The sequence below is a fragment of the Mesocricetus auratus genome, unplaced genomic scaffold (genome assembly GCF_017639785.1).
Source record: "Mesocricetus auratus isolate SY011 unplaced genomic scaffold, BCM_Maur_2.0 Super-Scaffold_4256, whole genome shotgun sequence".
NCBI lineage: Eukaryota > Metazoa > Chordata > Mammalia > Rodentia > Cricetidae > Mesocricetus > Mesocricetus auratus.
The window spans coordinates 20,998,039-21,022,133 of record NW_024429182.1 but is presented as its reverse complement, the minus strand read 5'-3'; the positions used below and the strand labels follow the sequence as shown (position 1 = coordinate 21,022,133).

General features: G+C 47.0%; 1 protein-coding gene and 1 pseudogene across 49 annotated transcripts in view; both read right to left on the bottom strand.

The window, feature by feature from the left end:
• Nucleotides 1-24,095, bottom strand: part of Sorbs1 (sorbin and SH3 domain containing 1) — a 224,215-nt gene that overhangs the window by 186,774 nt on the left and 13,346 nt on the right. The window lies entirely within an intron of this gene.
• Nucleotides 4,768-5,589, bottom strand: LOC101840960 (annotated as a pseudogene).

The following is a 24,095-nucleotide window of genomic DNA, read 5'->3' as shown; positions in this document are numbered from 1 at the left end:
TGAGATTTTGCTCTTACCAACTTAATGTCTGTCTTTCCGATGGCTCATAAGACTCATTAATTACAGGCTCGTCATGTGTTTTCTCTCTGGCACTTTGCCCTATGCCTGGAACACAGCAGTCGTTCAAACGCTTGTAGACTGAATCATAATGGAACCGCTGGGCAAGGAAGGGTAAATATGAGAGGAAGTCATTCGTGCAGGCAGCTCACAGGTTAGAGGTCTGGTTCTCAGGGCTACCTGGAGCACCACAGAACTTTCTCTGCCCCAATAAATTAAGTCTGGAGCTGGGAAGATAGCACAGTCAGTGATGAGTTTACTCTGTAGGTAGCCTGCAGCAAGGCATAGAAAATAATGCTGCCACGGGTGACTACTGAGTGCCCACATGCACCAGGAACAGTCCTAGGAGATCTTCACAACCCGTTGCGATGGGCAGTCACCATGCTACCGAGAAGGCAACTGAAACTCGGGAAGGCTAAGCCAATGTTCACAAGCAAAGTAAGCAAGCAGCACAGTCAGAAACTAGAATCCAAATGAGTTGATTACAAAGTCCCTGGGCCACACTCAGCTACCAATCACCAGATTTAAGCCTTCGTAGAGGGGAACAATTCCAGTTCAGCTTCTTCCACTGCTCTGTGACCCGGGGTAAGTCACCTCACCACAGCAGGCTCAGGGACACTCCCTCCCCAGTAATGTGAGAGTATACCACATGACCAGTTCAGAAAAGATTCAGTACTGTTGAGCCCACGAAGTGCTTACCAGACAAAACCTATCTGGAAATGACATCTGCCTGGCCAGGGACCCAACCATGCAGTTGCTAAGCTCCCACCCAAACTGAAGGTTATTAGAAGCTCTGAACTTTTTCAGAACAACAGAGGCCAACAAAATGTTTACTAGGTCCCCTGAAACTGGCCTGGAACTTGGAGGGAGCCAACAATAAACAAGGGAAAGGAGACTGCTTATATATATCTAAATGAATCCAAACCTCCCTTCTACAGTGGGAAGTTGAAGACAATATACACTATAAAAGGAGCATGCATCCATCCCCAAACCTCCTTGGGCAGACCCTGATCAGCAATCTTCTTTGCAGCACAAACCCCTCTGGGACGTGCCCAACATCTGCACAACCGCAGGGGCAGCCTTTCGATGCCAGGGCCATTCTACAGACAACGAAGGCTCCCTAATTTCATCCCCTGCGCTGCTGTACAGGGCTGGAATTTACAGTCCCTTCTACAAAACCTTACAAGGTCAAAAACGTTCATGTTGTGTAATTCCTATGATGAAAAGGCTGCGGAGCAGTGCAAGCGAAATGGCCTATACAAATGACGCTACAGCAGCCCAACAGCCAAAATGTAGAGTCAGCAGCCCCAGGCAGCGCTTGAGCCTTTGAGCCTGGTGCTGGCCGGACTTCAGCAGCACACAGGCTACTCCTGTACTGGTTCCTATGCCCTGCCAGTTCCCACCAAGAATGTGCACAGCCACCCCCAGCACCCTGCCCTACTGCCCCAGCACCATAATAGGGGACGAAAAAGAGCTGGCAGTCATGTGAGGATGACCCCAGCCTTCACACTCCACAAAGCCTGCAGCAACTTGAATGGGTATAGCAAGGCATGGGGGAAATGACAAAGACATCCTATCAAATGGATCACCAAGAACGTAAGGGGAAGAAAAGAACTTTGCATCTTCTCTGTCAAACATCAAACCTAGAAACACATAGAATGTTCCTGGGGCAAGAAGGAAAGGGAGACTCAAGAGGAACGAGAGGGAAAGGGAGAGAGAGAAGCAGAGAGTAAGGCCCTGCTCGAGGCCTCCACCCTAGAGCCGCCGCTCCTAACCAAGGCTCTTCAAAAATGCACCTTGAAATTCCACCCTAAATATCAAGCAGAAAAGGCACAACAGAGCTGGGCGGTGGTGGCGTACACCTTTAATCCCATCATGTGGGAGGCAGATGCAGGTGAATCTCTGAGTTCAAGGTCAGCCTGGTCTATTGAGTGAATTCCAGGGCAGCCAGAGAAACCCTGTCTTGAAAAAACAAAAAATAAAAAAGGCTGAGAATAAATCTAATCTATTGAATAGAAAGCCACAGATCTCCAGAGGAGAAAAGGGGTAGTCTCGGTAGCTAAAATGAATCCAACAGGCATTCACACTGGCAGATTTGCTAAAATGGACATTTCTACAAGAAGATACCTCAACATTAACACTCTGAGCCCCACTTAACTCTGCAAACTGAATTCAATTACCACAGTGATAATTAATAAAGATAAGTGTTTATTGCACACCTACTATGTGTCATACCCACATAACTGTGTACCAGATAACCCTCACTTGGCCCTCTGTCTCCCCAGCCCTCAAACACCATGTGAGTGAAGAATGGAGAAAAATGACAGACGGCACACCATCCTTCTGACACAGTGAACACTAAGGCAAAGGTGACATCAACCCCAAGCTAGCGATGACCTCCTCATCATAGAGGCCTGTTAACTGCCATCATCTCTTCTCTCGTGGCTTCTGGATGGATCTTCACAGCCTTCAGGCCCCCTTGATGAAGGCAAAATCTCTCCCCTAATGTCACCTCGTTTCTGTTCACCAATAAATAAAAAACAAAATCTGAAATTAAACAAAACCGGAGAGGGAAAAAGGGTAAAGTGGCATCACTAACTTTGAACGATTGCAGGGCCAGAGTTCCTTCTGCATGACCACCTAGAAGACACCCAGGAGCCATTTACAAGGCTGGCATTAACCAACAGGAAAAACAGGCTCCCACATATTGTGCACCTGCTTATAGATCAGGGACTCGTTTACAGACATGCTAGGTTAAATCAATTCTAAAAATTGGTTCAACGAATCCGAGGCCAATTTTTTAAGCTCAATTTAAGGGTAGAGGGAAAATTTAGGCCCAAGTCACAAAATGAATTAAAGGACAACACAAAATATCTAGGCCCAGGACTATCCAACAGGGACACTTTGCCGATGCAGAGGAAGGAGGCGGGACCTCAGAGTATCTGGACACCCTAGCTTCTGCATGTGGCTATGGCAAGTGGGAATGAATGTGGGGCTAGGAAACCTTCGTGCCAGAAATCACACACGAAGTGAACAGCTTCTCCGAGGCTCTGACAAGATGCTCACCCCTACACCATTACCTCACACTGCTGCTCTTGAACATTTTTAAAGTTAGTCCCTTCCTGCTATGCAAGACTTCAGCACCGAGGCACAAGTGTGGCCCAATCAGACTTCGGGGATGAGGAAACAATCTGCACCATTTTATTCAAGTTCCATCCCAGGAACTGACTAGAACATTCAAGTTGCAAAGTGAATGCCACTAGACTCTTCTCCAGGCTGGACCACCACGGATGAAAACAACATAGTGGAGATCCAGCTGCAAGCAAACTGGCCCAGCAGGGATCTAGTATAGTCAAGTTCTGAACCCTAAGCTTCCCACAACTGAGTGTACACGTATGGGATTTGGGAAAACAGCGACAAGAGGCAATCGCCTCTCGTTTAGAAAACAAGAGAACATAAAACCACACTTATCAACATTCCCACCACAGTAATTTTGGGATATTTCCTTATAGTTGTTCATAAATATTTGGCACATAGTTGTGAGCACAGCTTATACACAATTCTATTTGTTTTCCTTCTAACTTCTATTTTGGCTTGAAAATCAAGACTCATAGGTCCTATGGCACCTCGTCTGACAGTCACCCCCCTGCCCAGAAGAAATAGACCCCTTCCTCATCAGTGCTGCCTGCATACTCTGAATATATCTGAGTCACATCCCTCTAAAAGACTACTAATTAGACTACTCAGCAGGCTCTGCCCATGGAGCACAGCCTGGCTGTGAGCATTGATTCTTTTTCTGGGAGAATCAAGACATATGTCAGCATGGGTCAGGATGGAGTAGCAGAGCCATGGTTAATTTGTTTAAGCCATTCTTCCATTTTATTTTTTAATGTGGTTTCAGTTTTTCTGTAGACAAAATATAATTTCTCTCATGCATATTTAGCTGATTATAATAAAAATTTCTTAGAGCTACTATTGACCAACTGTAAAATCACATAAGCCAGAAAGAACTCTGAGGACCTGGGACAAGGATCAATGCACTATTTTAAAATAGGAAAGTGGATGATCTCGAATTCTAGAAATAAAAAGATTCTCACAGCTCTAAGCCAATAATGATTCTTGGCACAATTACAGAACAAATGATACTGGGGGGAAGTATGGGTACACACAAACCCAGTAAATCATCATCATTATCATCATCATTTTCTCATGTAGTTGTTATCAAGTTGATAGACCAGGTGATGTACAAGAGATTTATATTTCAGCAGTATCTAAGATATTCTACCATAGGACCTAGAGTGGTGGACAGTTAGTAAAGGACCACAAAAGCTTGGGGACCTGGGTTCAATCACTATAACTCACATAAAAGCCAAGCATGGTAGTACATGCTTGAAGTCCCAGCACTGGGGAGGAAGAGATAGCCAGATCCATAGGGTTTGCTCACTCTCCAGCATAATCTAATTCACAAGCCTCACCTGAAGAACAATACCATACATGAGAAGAGGAGAGAGAGAGAGAGAGAGAGAGAGAGAGAGAGAGAGAGAGAGAGAAATGCATGCACTCCCACATATACAAACATACATACACACGTAACACATATACTTCACCCATACACTTCTACAAGCTAGAAAAACAAGCAATTTTTACTACTGTCTTTCTTTTTTTTTTTTTTTTTGGAAGATAAGTTTGTATTTATGGACAGAAAACTTAGCAGTGAGTGTACATTTAACCCAGTTTAGTGGCGAGTTCTTTGGTCTTTGCCTTTTCCAGCTTGGCAATTCGAGCCACAGATTTAGGACCCAGGACATTGCCTCCCCAGTGGCGGTGGATCTCATCATATCTGTCGTTGTAATTGGTCCTAATAGCTTCCACCAGCTTAGCCAGAGCACCCTTGTCTTCCGAGTTAACCTGTGTGAAGGCAACGGTGGTACATGTCTTCCTGTGAACCAGCCGTCCCAGCCTGGCCTTCCCCTTGATGATGCAGTAGGGGACGCCCATCTTCCGACACAGGGCCGGCAGGAAGACCACCAGCTCAATGGGGTCTACATCGTGGGCGATCACCACCAGCTGAGCCTTCTTGTTCTCCACCAAAGTGGTGACTGTATTGACTCCTGCTCGCAGGACAGGTGGCCTCTTAGTGGGGACGTCCCCTTTGCCAGCAGCCTTCTTCTCAGCACAAGCCAGCAGCCTCTGCTTCTTCTCCTGCTTTGTCTCTGGCCTGTACTTGTGGGCGAGCTTAAGCAGCTGGGTAGCTGTTTGCCGGTCCAGGGCTTGGGTGAACTGGTTAATGGCAGGGGGCACTTTGAGCCACTTGTAGAGGATAGCCCTTTGCCGCTGCAGCCGGATGTAACGGGGCCACTTGACGTAGCGTGTGAGGTCCCTCTTGGGCTGGATGCCCTGCCCGATGCGGAAGTTCTTGGGCCGCTTCTCAAACAGAGGGTTCACCACCTTCTTGGCCTCCTGTTTAATGACGACGGCGGGGCCGGGGCCACCTTCTTCCCCTTGGCCTTCTTTCCCTTGGGCATCTTGCTCGGCTGGTGAAGAGAGAGCTACTACTGTCTTTCTAAGCTAGGTAACAGCTACCTCCACTAAATTGTCCCTCCTTGGGTCAATCACACATACACATACCCCTCATGAACTCAAGTTTGGCTGGGCTATATCTGTTTTCCTACAACCAGGAGTCTAAACATCATGGCCCAAAGTCCAACCCCAGCCCCTCCCCTGTTTTTGTACAGTTTTATTCTGTCACATGTTGCCTCTGGCTACTTGGGTATGACAGTGAAGAGCTGACCTCTTACAACAGAGTACAAGGAACTGAACTTCAAGAGAAAGCTTGCCCACCTCTGCAAGGAGCTGATCCTCTTGCCTCAGGCAGGGAGGTGATCTCACTTCCTCTGTGGGTCCTTAGCACTGCCACGGTTGCTGGCACACTGTAAACATCTAAGGAGTGAATAGGTGAGTACTGGCATCACTGTCCCCCAGAGGACCAGCTAGAAGAAGGCTGCTGGCAGGAGGACACAGGATTTGACTCTTAGCCACACCCTATCCAGTGTCTCTTCAACAATGACTTGGCTAAAGACACAGGAGGTAGGCTTATCAAGACCTCAGGTGGCACAAAAGGGTAGAGGAGCTAGTGCTTTAGGTAACAGAGTCAAGATTCAGATGATCCTGAGAGCCCGGCCTCCTGGCTAAACACAAAGCCAACTGAGCAAGTATGGGCAGGGAGCCGGTCTCAGCTTCCCCAAATTCACAGACTGACAGTGTGGCAAGATCCACCAGAGCCCACATGCAGGTAACACAATCGCCTCCAGCAGCAAAAGTAGGACAGTGTCCAGCTCACAAACTCCAGTAACACACCCGCCATAGCCTGCCACCATCAGGTCATAGATGGGGTCTCTGCTGGAGACACCACACTTTTGAGTTTTTTTTAGTAGACTCCAATCATATGCTTGAAAAGGTATCAAACAGTTCATGGTAACAAGATGCCTAGGTCCCTCTCCTCATCTGGTCTTTTTGACACATGGTCTGACTGTGTAGCCCAAGTTGGTATTCCACTTGCCGTAATCCTCTTGCATCAGCCGCTCAAGTACTATAGTCATATGCCACTATTCTTACCTAAAATATAAGTCATAACCCCTGAATGTATTTGAGAAAGAGTGTCTGTGTATGTTTGTTTGTGTGTGTGTGTGTGTGTTTCTTACGGAAGTGTATGTAACAAAAGACTAGAGTAACCCACAGTCCGTGTAACCCATGTATGTGTTCTTTATTTCTTCCTTTTTTGTGGTCAGGGATTGAACCCAAGCCCTTGTACATGATAGGCCAGCACTCTACTGTTGAGAGGCAGCCCCCTCAGTCAACACCACCCCTTCCTCATGGACCCTTTTACAGGTACTATACATACTCAAGCAAACAAATATCTGTCCTCTCCCTTTTGGTACAAAGTGTAATGTACCACATATACAGTTTCAAACCCACAGAGCCTAATGTCTCACTGCTTTCTGAGTCTGCAGCCCTCCACTGTGTGACAGTTTTATGCTGATGGACTGTGGGTTACTCTAGTCTCTTGCTACATACACTTCTGTAAGGAACACACACACACACAAACATACACACACACACACATACACACATACAAACACTCTTTCTCAAATACAGATACTCCTGTAGGGAAAAAATCCAACAAATGGAACTTTATAATCCAGATAAATATTGTCAAACTGGATGTCACCTTTTAGACAAGAATAATAAATAAAACAAATGAGTGTTTTTCCAAAAGAGGAGGCTAAAAGTTTGGCCCTGGAAGGAAAACCTAAAGAACTGCAGTGTGGAGAAAAGCTGCTGAGGAGAGGAATGTGAATACTTTGATCTCCAAACTCCACTGGCCAGTGCCCGTGCATTCAGCCCTACTGATGTGCTCGACACAGCACTGGAAGCTTCTACGCATCCTCCCGCTGACTGTTGTCACAGTTACCCTAGGAAGGGTATCTTTATCCTTTCATCATGCAGGTAGGAAACCCAGGCCAGAGTCCTCTTGCCAAGACTCGGGAGCAGAAAGAAAAGAACTTAAGACTCCGCCGGGGCGTTGGTGGTGCACCCCTTTAATCCCAGCACTCGGGAGGCAGAGGCAGGCGGATCTCTGTGAGTTCGAGGCCAGCATGATCTACAGAGCGAGTTCCAGGACAGCCTCCAAAGCTACACAGAGAAACCCTATCTCAGAAAAAAAAGAACTTAAGACTCAAACCAAACCAGGTTAACACCACAGTCTGTTCCCCTGCATCAGAGTGGCATTCTCAGACTTGGTTGTATCAATCTGCTGCCCAGAAGCTGCCCCAGATTCCCTTTTCAGAGGACAGCAGACATACTTTTAACAACTCCCCACTCAGGTGAATCCAGTGTGCCCTGTGCTGGTTAGTTTTTTGTCAACTCGACACAAGGTAGAGTCATCTGAGAAGAGGAAAATAGGTCAATGAGATTGGCATGTAGGCAGGCCTCCGGGGCATTTTCCTGATTGGTGACTGGCATGGAAGAGCCCAGGTGGCTGTGCGCAGTGCCAAGCCTGGGCAGGTGGTCCTGGGGTATGTAAGAAGGCAAACAAGAAAAGCACAACTTGACGCAATGCAGAGATCAACAGACTGCACCCCAGCCCCGAATGAATACATCTGCAGCACAGCTCCTGCATCCATGGCTCAGGGGACATTGTGGAAGATGGGTAAGGAAGATTGTGAAAGCCAGATACCAAGATGTCTGCTCTGAGACTGTCAATCCCAGAAATAGCTGTTTAAACAAAACTTGAACAAGGATAACATCAGTAGACATACTAGTATGGAAAGGGGAAAATCTCTCGGGGCTCCCACCACCAGACAAAAGAACTACAGACAACTAATGACTGCTGAGAGAGAATTAGCCTGTCCTAGGAATGAGCTCCCTAACTGTTTATCCAATACAAAGTGATCATCCCTGAAACCACATATACACAACCAACAAAAACAAACTCAAGTTGTTTGGTGCATGTATATATACATATGTAGCAATAACTATCAAAAGGGCATGTATACATATACATATGTAACAATAACTATCAAAGAGGCTACTAATTCGAGAATGAGGGGAGGCATGAGATGGGTTGGAGGAAAGAAACAAGGGATCACCTGGGGGAAAGAAAGAGAAGAGGAGAAGTGATATAATTATACTTTAATTAAAAGCGTATTTCAAAAGAAAGCAAAGCAGCACTCCCCCTTGGCTTTTGCCTTAGTTCCTGCCCCCAGGTTCCTGCCCAGCCTTCCCTTCACGATGGACTTCAAGCTGTAAGATGAAATAAACCCTTTCCTCCTCAAGTTGCTTTCGGTCATGATCTTTAGACTAAGACAGCACACAAGGGTGTTCTAACCTAGGGCAGTTCTCTAACTAGGCCAAATATCAAAAGCACCTACCAAAAGCTTGTAAAACGGATTTGGGGGGCCGCCCCCTGAGTTTCTTAGTCAGCAGGTCTGGGTAGGGCTGGAGGTTTTGCATTTCTAATAAGTTCCCAGATGACAGTGATGCTTTGGCCCAGGGACCAGGCTAGGCTGTAAGGGCTACTCCCTAGAAGAAAGAGCTGTCACTACACTTAGTAATTAGCAGGTAACATTTTACAAGGTGTGCTGTGCCAGTGAACTTGTGTTGCAGGTCCAGTGGGAGAATGTGCTCTATAAAATGAGGGGAAACAGACAGGAACATGCATGCAGGGACACACAGACCTGCCCATGGGTGTGTATGTACACACACACACACACACACACACACACACACACACACACACACAGTGAGACATAGGTCCTCAAAAGAAATGGGGACACAGGTTGACTTTCTCTTGGATTGAAGAACTTACTGGGCTGGTAAATTCTAAAAACTCAGTTGGTAAAGGGCTTTCCTAGCATGGCCAAAGCCTTGAGTTTATCTCAGCCCCACATAAAACCCAGCAGGTTGGTACACACTTATAATTCCAGCACTCTGGAGATGGAGGTAGATCAGACGTTCAAAGTCATCCTCTGCAGGGCAGCAAGTTTAAGGCAGCCTGAACTGCAAGATATCCAAGGATGACCCTGAACTTAATCCCCCGCCTCCATTTCCCAAGTGCTGGGATTGCAGACATATCCAAAAATACAGTGGTTTCCCTAAGTAGGCAGAGACCTATTGTCCTCAAAGGAAACAAGTAAGGCTAAACAGCTAAGTGACAGAAATGTCACAAACCACCTATGTACTCCAAGCCAGTGAGGAGCTGACATCCATCACCTCCAACATTTTCACAAAGCTATAATGAGTGTGCAAGTGCTCCAGGAGAGAAGTGCTTTGTAAGTCACACTTGATGCTTGGTGAACTAACCTACCAATAGCTTCGTTGCATACACTTACACCGATTTTTGCACTTCTATGCCTCAGTTTCTCTCAACACAAAACAAAGATATTGTTAGCCGATTCTTGGGATTATCCAAGCAAGTGACTAGCAAGTAGGAAAAAATTAACTGATGTACCAATGTACTGAAAATGCACACAGGGTCCTTCTTTCTCCCTCCACAGCTGTTGTTTACTTTGCACATTAAAAACCATTTCTCCTAAAAAGCAACCATTGGGAAGGGTTCTGAGTGTCATTGAGCAGCCCCTGCCATCCTAAGATAAACGGTTCCTGGCTAGCCTTTTGACACAGAATGAACTGGTCTAATAGGCTACTTATATGAATGAGAAAAAGAAAGCCACTAGGGTAAAAATGGCTTGCCCAAGTCAAATTTTCTAAGTACAAACATACAACTTTACTTAGCTGTGCAGGAGTTACCTAGTTTCTTATCTATTACTCTTAGGCATCTTAGGGACCGGGCTTTCAACACCTTGTGTCCTCGGTCCTGTTCCCATCATTCTATGTTGTGGCTTTCCTTGTTCTGTAAGTGTAGATGTCCAGCTAATAAGTTGTGATGAACACCTTGGTGGGAATGGACTGCTGTCCTTAAGCCGTGAAAGTGGTGGGGACAAGAGGCACCAAGAAGGCAAGTCCTTTCTGCTTTCCTCCAGGGTCTTGCATGGTTCTCTGCTCACAGGGGGTGTATAGCAAGTGGCTGCTGGAATAATGTACAAACATATTTATGATCAAGTGTAACTTGATTGTACCCCAAAAGTCCAAGAGCTAAAAATGTGGACCCCATTGTGGCAGTACCGAGGAACTAGAACCTTCAAAAGATGGAACCCAGTTGAAGGAAATTAAGTCAGGAAGACTTCAGTCTCAGAAGTGAACTGATCCAATTCTCACTGGAGTTGGTTAATTCCCAAGAGAATAGGCTGTTATAAAGAACTAGTACGATCCCTCCCAGGCCTCCTGTTTCCTGTCTCACCACGTGATTGTTTTCCTCATGTGCTCCAACCCATGTGACACCACCCACCAGGCAACCCTCTCCAAAGCTGCGCAGATGCTGGGGACCATGCTCTTGAGTCTCTGGAACTGTGAGCTAAATAAACCTCTTTGCTTTGTAAAGCACCCAGACTAAACTATTCTGTCACAGTAATAGAAGATAAAGTAAGCCTTTTACGTCAGATCCATAAAGATCACTACACAGGGTCCCCTCTGAGGAGGACTGGTAAGTAAACATCAACTGGATCAAATGGAGCCCTTCTGTTGCCAGAGAACTCTGAACCCAGTCACACTGTTTCCTGTTCACCCAACTGAGCACCAGCAGGGCACCGGCTGGACACCTGCCATCTCTATCTGAGGGCCAGTCTTCGTGAACTTCTTTACCACAGAAATGAATGCCTTCCAAGACACTGCTGAACCTGGCACACTTCCCGCCCAGCCCGGCTCCCATGCCACCGCCTCCGCCAGGCACAACCAGGCACTCCCTCCCTCTCCCACAGGACCCTGCACACGCCTGCTGGCACTTCTCACACCTCTGTGTAATCATCTTGTTTACCTACGAGACAGCTCCTCAAGGACAATGACTTTAGTCTGTCTGGGAAACCTCAGCCCCAAGCTCAGCTCGCCATGTAACACTTGCACAACACATGTTTAGAAGGTGTTTAATGAATGAGACATGGGCAGAAAAATCGGAAGGAAGAGACTAATCTAGCACCTGCCACAGACACAGACTCAAAACCCTACAAAGCTGTGGGTGTGTTTCACTGGGCAGTGGGAAGGATGCCTATTGGCTTTTTGTTTGTTTGTTTGTGGGGGGTTGTTTTGGTTTTTTTTTTCTCAATATTTGAAAAGTCAAGGTATTTTCTCTCCAGGGACAGAATGATCAGACTGATGTCTGTTGCTCCTAGGAAAAGCCTCACGAGCAATGCTCTCTGTACACACCTGTGCTCCACCCTCCACACACACACACACACACACACACACACACACACACACACAACTCCCTCCTCCTCTTGGACACCTAGCACAGGAGTCTGTCTCTAGGACTCCCGGACATGACCGCCTGTACTCTCTCTGTACTCTACACTGAGCACAAGCACTCAGTTCTGCTAATTACTCTGTCATTAGCTCCCCATGCCTCTGGCAAGGTGGCAGTCTCCATCCAAAACTCCCTGGAGCACAGGCCAAGGAAGAGACTCCAAACATGCAGAGCTGGAGAGCGGGACTTGAGAAAGGATTTTCCTGTAAAGACTGTTGCCCTCCGTCAGATGTGGCGAGCCCATTACTCTGAGCAACTGAAAGCTCACGCCAGGGAGATTGCACTGAGCCTAAAGCATGGCAGTCCAACCCTGTGCCATGCTTTGCATGGCTCTGTGCAGATAGCATGGCTGGCTTCACCGCCACCACTCTGATCCTGATCCCTCTGCCCGCTGTGCTGCCAGTCTGGACCCTGCTTTGTAAATGTGGGCACTGCCTCGAAAGGAGAGCACCACAGAACTGGGGCTCAGAAGTGTCTAGATACTCTACCTACGGCTGCCACACTGCCCACGTGGATCAGGAGTCCACTCAGCACTGCCTGCTCACCCTCAATCAGAACCTTCTGTTTTCAAAGACAACAACCCTCTAGACCTTTCTGAGGGTTTTCCCCCTCCCTTCACATTTTTAACTGCTATATAGAAACAAGATTTCCTGACTCTCTCTTGTGTTTATTGTGCTCAGGATATGTTTCCTAATGCCCTGAGAATTATTCCCATGGGGACCATTCAGCTTCTTTGGAAACCTGTGACACTGAAACCCCCTTTCCTGAGTGCCTTCCTTCAGGGGCATAACAAGGCTGGTCACCACTGATAAGCCTTGGACATCATGGAGAAGCAGGAGGCAGGCAGTCTGCCTCCTAAGCTGTGAGACACCCTCTGGCCACATCCACTCTGAGGGTTTCCCCTCCATAAAGCACAGATAATACATCTAACCTAAAAAGTTATTGCACAGATTTGAAACAATATATGCACAGCACATGGGGCACAGGGGCTGGCAGGCTGACCTCCCCTACAAATCAGGAACTCCTAGAACTATTTCACCCATTTTTCATGCACAGTCAACTTGGAGTTAGAGTGTGGTAGATTTTACTCTTGCCCGAGGAAGGCCTCCCGCCATGAGTAATTACAGTCATAGAAGAGAAGTAATGAAAGGGACTGCTTTGACATTGGAGATGTTAAAGATGTCTGTTGTCCTAGAGATAATGGCCTCTCTCTCCCAACCCCCACAACCACACAGTGGGTTATCTGAGATAAGTCACTAAGCCCCAGTGAGCCTCATTTCCTCAGCTGCACAATAGAGATAACCCTTCAGCAACCCTGAGGGCACAGGACATCACAGCAGTTGTCCCTGTTCCCTGGGTGTGCTCCCAAAGCACCTGTGCACTGGGTCCCAGTGGGGGCCTTGCCAGCCTGGGATCCTGTTTCTCTCTTCCTGACCAAGCCTCTGTTTGTTAGGGTACTGCTCCTCATCTACCACAGAGAAAAGCCCACCCCACATCTGGATTTAGAACCACAATAATTGGCTCAAGAAAGGCATGTGACTTAAATCCAATCTATAATGTACGAAGGGAAGAGTGTGTGGTTTACTTCCAGAAGCTTCCTAACTCCTGAGAGAGTGCCAGCAGTCATCTGTGGCCTTCAGGCCTGAAGTACGTGCCTGACGGGTTTGTGGAAATGTTGCAGCCCTCCGTGCAACTGATGGCAAGGTAAGCAGGACCTGGGGGCTTGCCTCCCTCACTCAGACACTGACATGGCCAACCGCAAGGCCTGCCCTGTGCCTGAAGTCAGAAGGGCACAATTCACAGTGCAGGCCACAAGAAGCCCCTTGTGTTTAAGAAGCAGTTTCCCAGTTGCTAGTCATTCTAGCTCAGGCTTTGTTCCATGAAGGTGAAAATATCCAAATATAGCCTGTATAGCCTAGGGAACATGTTAAAAATGCAAGCTTTTACATTCCAATAGGGAATGATACACAAGATAAATATGCACCACAAAGGGTCCTTCTGCTCCCCAAAATTTAGTAATAACTGATCTCACAGACCCTGGAGGCTCCAGAACAGCACCCGGCACCCAGTCCGCATTTGAAACATCGACTCAGAACAGATTTCCCAGAGAAAGACCATCCCACCTCCCCACTTCCTGTGAAAAGCTATTATGGAAAGAATAGATGTGAGGAATCTGAGCTGTTAAACAAATCTCACCTCTTCCTCCCAGAGGCTGCTTCTGCACAGAATTAGGAAACCAGCTGCTAACATTTGGCCAAAAGCCTTTCCCATGACAACCCAATACTGTTGCTGCATCTGAGTCACCACAGCTGCAGACACCACCTAGACCTGCTTGCCATGCTACCACAGTCCACAACACGGAAGGTCTCAAGACTATACAACTGGTCATCCTCATTCTCCCAGTGGCCTTTTTAACTGTATTAAAAGGTCAATTTCCTGGACTGGCTATTTCTTATCCTGGAATGATCAACCCTGTGGCACCAGGAAGCTACAAAGGAAGCTGAAGTTATTGGATGAAAGGAGGAGCTGCTGGGCTCCCAGACAGAAGAGTCCAAAGGGATCACAACCATTCTTACAAGCATGTCCTTCACTGCAGAGTGGGGCTGGGCCTGTGGCCCCCCTCTATGCAATGTCAGAAGGGAGAACAGAGACTGCTTGGGGTGATCAAAAGAGACCAAAGGGAGGGGAGGCACTCAGAGGAGCCTTAGAGGATACAAGTTGACCACACAGACCATGAAGGCCAAGGGCAGGAAAGGAAATCTCATCTCTGCTTTTCAGTGTTAATGCATTTGATTTCAGGTTCATTCAACTAATGTGGGCCTTTTTTTTTTTTTTTTTTTTTTACCCCATTCAAGAAATGCCTGAAAAGCTACTAAATGCAAAACACTGCACCAGGGCCTATAGTGTCAAGACAGGAGCCAGAGCTAAAGACAACATAAATGGCACAGATCTAACACTAACAGCAGAGATGAGGCAAATGTAATAGAAACCAAAGAACAAGTTCCATCTTGGGAAGCCTCCCCAGCCCTTCCCCCCCAAGCTCCACAGAGGCCGTGCACCCTTTGCTCTAAGCTTCCTCAGCACCCTGGGTCTAAGGTTATCACCACAGCCGCCATGGCACATTGCTCTTGGCTGCTCATCACTCTTCTGACTCTCCAAGCAAAGTTCCCATCATTTTCTTCATCAGTGTGTGTGTGTGTGTGTGTGTGTGTGTATGTGTATGTATGTATGTATATGCATGTATGTATATATGAATATATATGTATGTATGAATATATATATATCAAAGGTATTGGGGGAAGGAGGGAGGGAGGGAGGGAAGGCGGGAGAGAGGGAGGGCGAGAGGGAGGGAAATTCTAAGGAATTGTGGCCAGTGAGTCAGGAAAGCCTTGCTGAAGGGCTGAGGGAACCAAGCCAGACCTTAATGGTTCCTACACAAGCAGCTAAAGCCTACTTCCTCCAAAGTGCCTAGACCCATGTTAGATAAAAGTTGCTATCTAATAAGTGCTCCCAATATAAATTACTACTGAACTCACTCGTCTTAAAAAAAAGAAAGACATCTTAGCCAGGCTGTGGTGGTTCATGCCTTTAATCTCAGCACTCAGGAGGCAGAGACAGCTGCATCTTTGTTAGTTCAGGGAGAGCTCCAGGGCAGTCAAGACTACACAGAGTAAACACTCAAAAGAGCCAAACAAAAGGTGTCTTCACTTCTTCACTTCCTACGGCCTTTTGCTTCTTCTTAGATAGACAAACATAACCCTCAATAAAAAGTAACTAGTGAACTAAGGAAAAGACAGCTGCCTGCCAGTCTTGACAAACACTGCTCTGAGACAGTGCAGCAAAATGACGCTCTATCTGTCTTGACATTTCCAAGACACACTGTTAAGTGATACAAGCAAGTTAGCTCACCTTTCCCCCTTATGCATGAACCTTCCTGAAGACATCTTAGAAGAATACCCAAGAAACCAATAAAAAGGATTGCTTATCTGTTGAGTAATATAATTACTTCTGAGAAAGAGAATGTTACTGACTATATGTTGGGTCAAAGAACAAACACTGGAATTTACAGAGGAAACCGGAGTGCATGCTCACTCTACCTAACAGAGCCTAGGAGGAGGAGGAGACCCAGTAGAGCTACTGCTACCCATGCATTTTTATAGTGTTCTGATTTCCCAACTCTGTGCACATCAAATATTCAAAAAGTTAATACTCTTTTATTAGACAGGGAAAAGCTTAAGAATTTAGCTTCCTAACTTTTTCAAATCAAAAGGTTCATCTGGGACCACTGCTGAATAGTCATCCTGTAGAACTCGCCTAGACAGAAAACAAAATCACCCACCACTCATAGCACCACCTCCTTGCAGGGCCCAAGCAAACAGCCTGAGTGGGGAGAGCTGTACATGGCCTAAAAAGGCTGGGAGTTCATGTGGGGCTGTTAGTCTGGAGGGACAGAGGGGAATATAAACAGTGTGACACAGACACAGAGCAGCTCAGGTTTTACACAAGCATGACAACAAAGTGAGATTGATTCAGGACTGAATTAAGCTCTTTATATCGTTTCTACTTAAAAAGGAAATGTATTGACTACAATCCTCCTCACAGATTTATCTTCCCTGACATCAAGCACATTCATAACCTATTTTAAATTCCAGAGGACAATGGCGGGTTTAAGAAAGTGAATAGCTGAGGGTTTTGCCAGGCTGTTTGAGACACTGGGCCCAAGTTTCTCTGACTCTTAATTGTTCAGGAAATGGGCACATTGTAGTATTTCTTTTTCTTATCAATCAACATCCAGTTAGAAGAATGTATGTTGGATGGCCCAACCTGGAGGCAAGTCTCTCTCTGGAGCTGCTGCCAGGACCTGTTTTAGAGACTATGCATGGTGTTATTTCATAACTGCTCCCTTCCTTCCAGATGTCACTGCAGCTCCTGAGGCTCAGGCCTGAACTGCCAGCCTGCAGGGTACCTCGTCACCTCCCTCCAGACTACAGCTGGTACTAGGGCCACTGTCCTTCCTAAGCCCGCTCAACCGTCTCCCACCGTGGAACCTTCACAGACTGCTTCATGAACTGCTGAGCCATAAAATTTATCATCCAACCAGGGACATTTGAAACTGGCAGGGGCACTGTTAGCAATTACACTGGGAGAAACGATAAAACCACCCCCAGAAAATTAGAAAGTGAGGCCACCCTCCTATAGGATCAGCCCAGTCACCACACCAGAGCCCGAGTTCAAGGTCCCCACCTCGTGATCTCCTCCGCCTTTCTGTCTCTTACATCCTGACCATATCACAGGGTCACCACCACAGGCGACAGCTGCTCCGCACACCTTAGGCCTGCTCTCTCTGGACATTTGCTCACTCCATTTCATCTTTCTCCTACCTACCAACAATCTATCATACCCCCTCACCCATCTGTGTAGATGTAAATGGTATCTTTCCCTCAAAATACACTCAAAATACAAATTATTCATTACTGCATCAATTCAACAAATATTCCTTAGTTGCTTATTATACGACTGGCAAAAGAAAAACAAAACTAAAATACTTCTACATCTCATGAAACTCCTCTCTCTCTCTCTCTCTCTCTCTCTCTCTCTCGTGTGTGTGTGTGTGTGTGTGTGTGAGAGAGAGAGAGAGAGAGAGAGAGAGAGAGAGAGAGCATGAGAGTTTCCTACGTATGTAAAGTACATACCACTAGAGATGGACAGAGTGATATGTCAGAATCACACTTCTCATTCCACAAAGCCATGACATTAGAGATCCCCACATATGCTGATCACCCCACAAATACTAAGTGAAAAATTGACATGAAAGAATCCTACTTACTTAGTCTGAAATGAGTGTGGTTGGTTGGTTTTGTAGAGCTAGGGCTCAAACCGAGGACCACAAGCACTCTCTACAAGCAGTCTCCCACTGAATTATATCCACAGCCCTTTCAGACATTTCCAATGGTGTAGGCATTAATTTAATAAAGGAAAGAAAGTAAAGCTAGCTGGATACAAGTTGTTTCCATGTTCACAGAGAAGCAGCCCAAGCAATTTTGAGCAGCCTGGCCTGGACCCTACCTACCTGTACCTACTTAGCTCATGCGTAGTCTTGGGCTCTCATTTCTTGCTGTAACTTCTCTTCCAAGTCCCCAACTACTACCACCGTCATACCAGCCCTACCTAAAACAGTGAGAAGTCCAAATTGCACATAACCAGTCAGGTACAACAAAGGTCTTTGAAGCTAAAGTTTCTCAGACAGGCTCTTCCACTCACCTGTACAATACATGTTGAAAATCCCAAGCCCCCAGTGGGTCAGGTTTCTTAACCTCCACATTATAAGGACAACTCTTTTCAGGGGACTATCTTATACACTGTAAGAAATTTAGGAACATGCTTAGTCTCAATGAAATGTCAGTGGCACCTTCTAAATTATAACAACCCAAATGTCTCCAGATATTGTCCCCTACAGGCGCAATTACCCCTGGTGGGAATCACTGAGGAACAGTAACCTCCCTAAATGTGCCATCCCATTGCATGGTCAAACTACTGCAATCCATAGTCCAGCAAGATAGTATGGAGATAAAGATAGAGAGAGCATTAGATTGAGTAGGCTCCATGCTATACTTTTGATCTTTACACCCACCCTCCCCCCTTTTTTGAGATGGGGTTTCTCTAGTGTATCCCTGGCTGTCCTGGAACAAGCTCTGTAAACCAGACTGGCCTCAAACTCAGAGATTCGCCTGCCTCTGTCTCCTGATTGCTGGGATTAGAGGTGTGCGCCACCACTGCCCAGCTCTACTTAGGATCTTAAAGGCCCAACTGTTGAAGATGTAGTCCCCAGCCTGAAATGCTATTGGGGAATGGTGGAATCTTTAGAGGGTAGGGCCTAACGAAAGGTACAGAGAAGCATCCGTGAAAAGGACAATGGGCCCCACATGCCATCCTTCTGTCTCCTGGCTGCCACAGCAATCTAGTTTCCTTCTTCATATGCCTCCACCATTCTGTGCTGCCTGGCCTTGCTGACAAGGCCATGTCGTTATGGACTGAGACTTCTAAAACTAAGAGCCAAACTACACCCTTCCTCCTCGTCAGTTTATTATTCCAGATATTTTATCACTGTGACGGGAAGGTGACCAGCACACTCAGGGTGGAGTTCTGGCTCTGTCTCACAAATTCTATGACTTCAGGTAGGTCACAACTTCTCAATTTGTTCCTTCACCTGAAAACTATGAGGGGGGCTACTTCATGATGAGGCCGTGTAAATTACAAAAATGACACATAAAGATTGCCCTGTATGTACAGTGTTCAGCCAATGAAAACATCCCTTAGTTAAGCCTACAGTTCACTCTTGTGTTTCTGTGGCTTTGATCTTCCCCTCCTTCCCATGGCTTCCTACCTGCCCAGAGCTTTGGTCTAGAGGAACCCTCCGGGCTGGTTCAAAGGCGTCTGAGGTTAAAGCAAAGGAAACACACGGATGTGTGCTCACACACACAGAGGACAGACAACCCTTGCCCACACCGAATCTCAGGACAAAGGTTTCCATTGTTGTCTAAATACAAAATTTTCCCCAGGGAGCCTTAAAATAGCTCAAGGACCGGTCTCCAGGCTTCCACTTCTCATCTCCATTCGGCCCTGACCTCTGCATATCCTCTCTCCTCTGTGTCCCAGTTTCCACATCTATAAATCAGGGGTCTAGCCAGGAGGAGCTCGGAGTGCTCCCAGCAGCAGTTACTAGGGTTTTGAACTACACTGGAATGAGGCAGCATGAGCAGGAGTTAAAGCCATGTTTTAGGTAAGTGCTTTACTTGGGCATGAGGGTCACAGTAATTCTCTTTGCCCTACATTTCCAAGGCAGCCAGCAGAATAACAGTATTTATGGTCACAGGAGTTGGAAATCCAAATAAAATGAAATACCATGCCACCACTAAGACCCTAGACAAACAGGTTCCTCCCTCCAATCCTATAGCCTTATCTGTGGCACGGGATAATAACAGAGAAGGAAATGATGAAAGGATTATTGTCCTACTGTGCTTTTTGTTGCTGTGATAAAACGCCACGACCAAATCCAGCTTGGGAAAGAAAGGCTTCATTTGGCTTATAGGTTAGAGTCCATCATGGAGGGAAGCCATGGCAGGATTTTGAGACAGAAACTGAAGCAGCAGCCATGGAGGAATGCTGCTTACTGGCTCACTTTCCCTAGCCTGCTCAGCTACCACCTGCCCAGGGGTGGCACCATCCACTGTGAACTAGGCCCTTGATATCAATCAGAAATCAAGAAAATGCTCAACAGAGGTCAACCTGATAAAAGTCATTCTTCAATTAAGGGTCCTTCATCCAAGTGTACCACGCTGACAACCGAAATTAGCCATCACAATTATGAAAGTAAGACCAGGATAGCACTTGAAACAGCTGGTACACACACTGAGTGTTCAGAAAGCGTGCTGGGCATGCTTGGTGGCGCTCGCCTCTGATCCCAGCACTCCAGAGGATCTCTGGTCTCCAGGCTAGAAAACAAGCAAGCAAGCAAACAAACAAACAAGAGAGATCATGGCCTGCTGTCTTCTCCCTGGTCTCAGTGCAGTAAGGACTGCGGTACAAATCCAGCTGTTGTTCCCTCTGAAAGTCTTCCCTCTCCGTCCATGCACGCCCCATACTCCGAGGCTCCACCCCAGTCCTCACCAGAAAGCCTTCTCTGCCCAGATGTTCTTGAGATAGAGGCCATGAGTTTCCCAAGACTGGCTCTGGGGGACGTCGCAAGTCCAGCAGGTCCTTAACCTAACTATTTCCTTTCTGTGAGTTCAGGAAGATTAACTCCTTCTCTGCTCCACCCCAGGATAGAGCACTTAATTTTCAACACTGCCATACAATGAGGCTTTACATACCCATTATGTCAGTCTCCAAAGCACCCTGAAATGTAAGATGACTCAAATCAGGTCGCCAGAGTGCCTGTCCTGCCTCCTGCCCATTCTATGAGGACAAGGAAAAGGACTCTGTGCTTTCTTTTCTCGCCCCCTTGGGGTGGCCCCATAAGTCCCCAGCCCAGATCCTCCTCTTCTCCTCAGAGCCAAGGACTGCGATATCTATCAGAAAGAAGCCCAAGACTCTCGCAGGCTCAGGAAAGGAAGTGACCCAAGGCCTCTCCGCTGGCCCAGGGCAGGCTGGAGTAAGAACGGGCTTTCTGGGTGCTCATAACGGCATTCTCTCCTTTTAGGCCCAACTCTCCTTCCCCTCTTCTATTGGCCCTTCAAAACTCTAAGGTCCCTTCACAAAGAGACCCGCGCTGACCCCCCCAAGACTCCTCCACACAGGTACCCCTGCCTCCCAGCCAGCCTCCTGCTGTCACTCTGCTGTCATAGAAGCATGACCTCACCAAACCACAGAATGACCACTGCTAACACAGCCATGTCCCTTCTACCTCCAACCTTGGCATTGGCATTCATCCCAAAAACACCCAGGTGCCCCTTGTCCTTGCACTTGAAATTCTCCTTGTTTTCAAAGTACAACTTAAAGGCCCCTGTCCTGTAAACCTCCACCCTCCTCCTATCCCTACCCCTTTTGCCTTGATCTCTTTGCCTGGGCCAGTCTAATTGTTCTCAAGCCCTATCCCCTCATGTCCTCCCTGAAATCCTGAACTTTTTGTACTGACTCAGCTGGGCCTCCCATAATACCTTGTACTAAGAGGATGCCCACTGAATGGCTTCCACAGTGAACTGAAACAGAATCCGTCCAGCTCTGGGCTCCTGGGTGGCCTCAAGCTCCCTACATCCAAATGACCTCTTACTGTTCTTCCAAGATTGGATTTGGGCCCAGACTGAGTCAAATGACCTCTTATCATTCTTCCAAAATTAGGCTTTCTTCTTTAATTACACCTTATCTAGCCACACTCAATGTGGATTCTAATTACGTAATTACTTCAAGTCCTAGCTTAAAAACAAAAACAAAAAGAGAAGAGAGAGCTTGATTACACAGGTAAGGAAACACACTAAATATGCACACTTACTTATACTGTGTGTCACCTTCTTGTGCATATGCAATGCTGTAGCCCAGGAAAGGGTTCTAAGTCACATTAAGATAAAAATTACACTGGGTACAGAAAAGTGAGAACTTCGGTGTGGTCTGATGAAAGTCTTAGACAAAGACAACTTGTCCCCTATGCAATGGAGAGAGGGACCTGTGCAATCTTGAGCATGTTTGATTTTTACAGCATGGTCCCTCCTACCCAACACTGCCATCCCTTGTGAATCCTAGATATTCGTTGTGCTGTGACCTCCCAAGGCACAATTCTCTTCTTCCCAACCAGCCCAGGTCTGTCCTGCCCAGCCTTTCCCATGTGGTATTCTCCAGTCCAAGCACTCCCAACCAGAGTAGAGAGCACCTAGCACGCCTTCCTCCTGCTCACACGCCAGCCTTGCTATAGCATTGCCCTGGCTATAACCCTTCCACACCGCCTTTGCACACGCCAGCTCCTCTGTCTTCCTCCGGGAATGCCCTCTGCTGGGCCAGCTCCCGCCCCTTCCTGTGTCCATGCCACCCTTGCCTAACACAGTGCCTATCATGCTGATATAAAAACGTTTTCATTTGCCTATCTCTTCCTAAGAGCAATCGTCACCAAAGCCTTCCAACACACTTTCCTACTAAACAGCTTTAAGCATATTTACTTACGAGCTAACTATAAAATCTGTACTACTATAAATAGGATATCCATGGATTTCTTTTAAAGAATAAACAGAACTTTAACTGATAGTCCTTTTTCCTGTACTTCAGTGGATATCTTGAGGGCTCTGTTAGGAAAGTGGGGATGTTGATTTATTATTGGTGGTAGTGGCAGTGTGGTGGTATTGTTTCTTTGTTTACTTGGAAACTTGCATAAAACCCAAAACTTAGCAAATAATCAAATGAACTCATTTACCCTACAGCTAGCAGAGCACCTTTGTGAGCCAGACACTTGCTGGGATGTGATGGTGACAAGACATGGCCCTGTAACTCTCCTCCCGGAGCCAGCAGACTGACAAGATGGGCAGACTGACAAGCCTTCCTCGGTAGCTGAGACAATACTATGAAGATTGTTCTGTCCAGTGCTACAGAACCAGGAGAGGCTAGTTAACTTGGCTTGCAGGGCCAGAGGAGGTCTCACTCAAGCACCTGATGCTTCAGCTGAGACCTGAGGATGAGCAGGCCTAACATGAAGGGAGGAAGGAGAACCAGAGGCCAAGGAGCCTACATAGGCCCTTGTGGTAGTAAGCCTCAGGGCTCAAGAGGCCAATAAAACTAAAAGCAGGAACAAGCCCTAGAGTCTCCTCCACTTGTCCAAAAGTCCACTCCTAACCTCCAACCTCTGAAGGAATGGTTCAGCACTACCCTAACTCTAACTTCAAGACAGGTCAGAGCAGGTAAGCTCCTGGGTGCCCACAGACTGTCTACCCCATCTTTTATGAGAAGCACGGGAGCTCCCAAAAGATTCCGGAAAGCTACGCAGGTTGCCTGAGGTACTATCAATCAAAGGCTCCTGGCAGGTTAATAAAGGATTAACTATTTTACATATTCCAACAGCAGTCTCTCTGCCTGGCCTACGGTAAAAAGAGACACTATATTCCCCAAATTAAAGACTCACTCAAAATACATTTGAAAGCAGGTGCACCCCACAAGGTCTGCACCCTGCAATCAAGGGTGTCCTGTCCTCCTTGAGGCTTCCTTGTGAGAGCCGCCTGCGGAATCCAGAACCACAGGCCACAAAACCCCCACTCTGCTGGAGCTGAGGCAGGGAAAATTATTCACAATGATGCTTCAGGTGAGCATTTAAACAGCCCAGACCTTTAATAATTAAAGATAAACCAAGAACGTGGCCTGTCACGCAGGCTGGCTGGCAGCCGTGGGGCCTCACACACCAGCTGTCTTGACAAGGCACATACCTTCTATCAGTGTGCAGGGATGACTAATATTTCCCGTTTCCCAAGGGGCCTCGCCCCCTCACACCTGCCAGCACTGGCTCACTTATGCTCTATGTCCCACAGAGCAAACACAAAATAGTCCCAAAAGGCCTGCCACTGCCTTGGTCAGGGTTTGCAGGCCTGACAATCTGATGTTCAGCAGTCACCACCAAATCGCGTGCGCGGAAGCCTGAGGCTCTCCCAGCTCC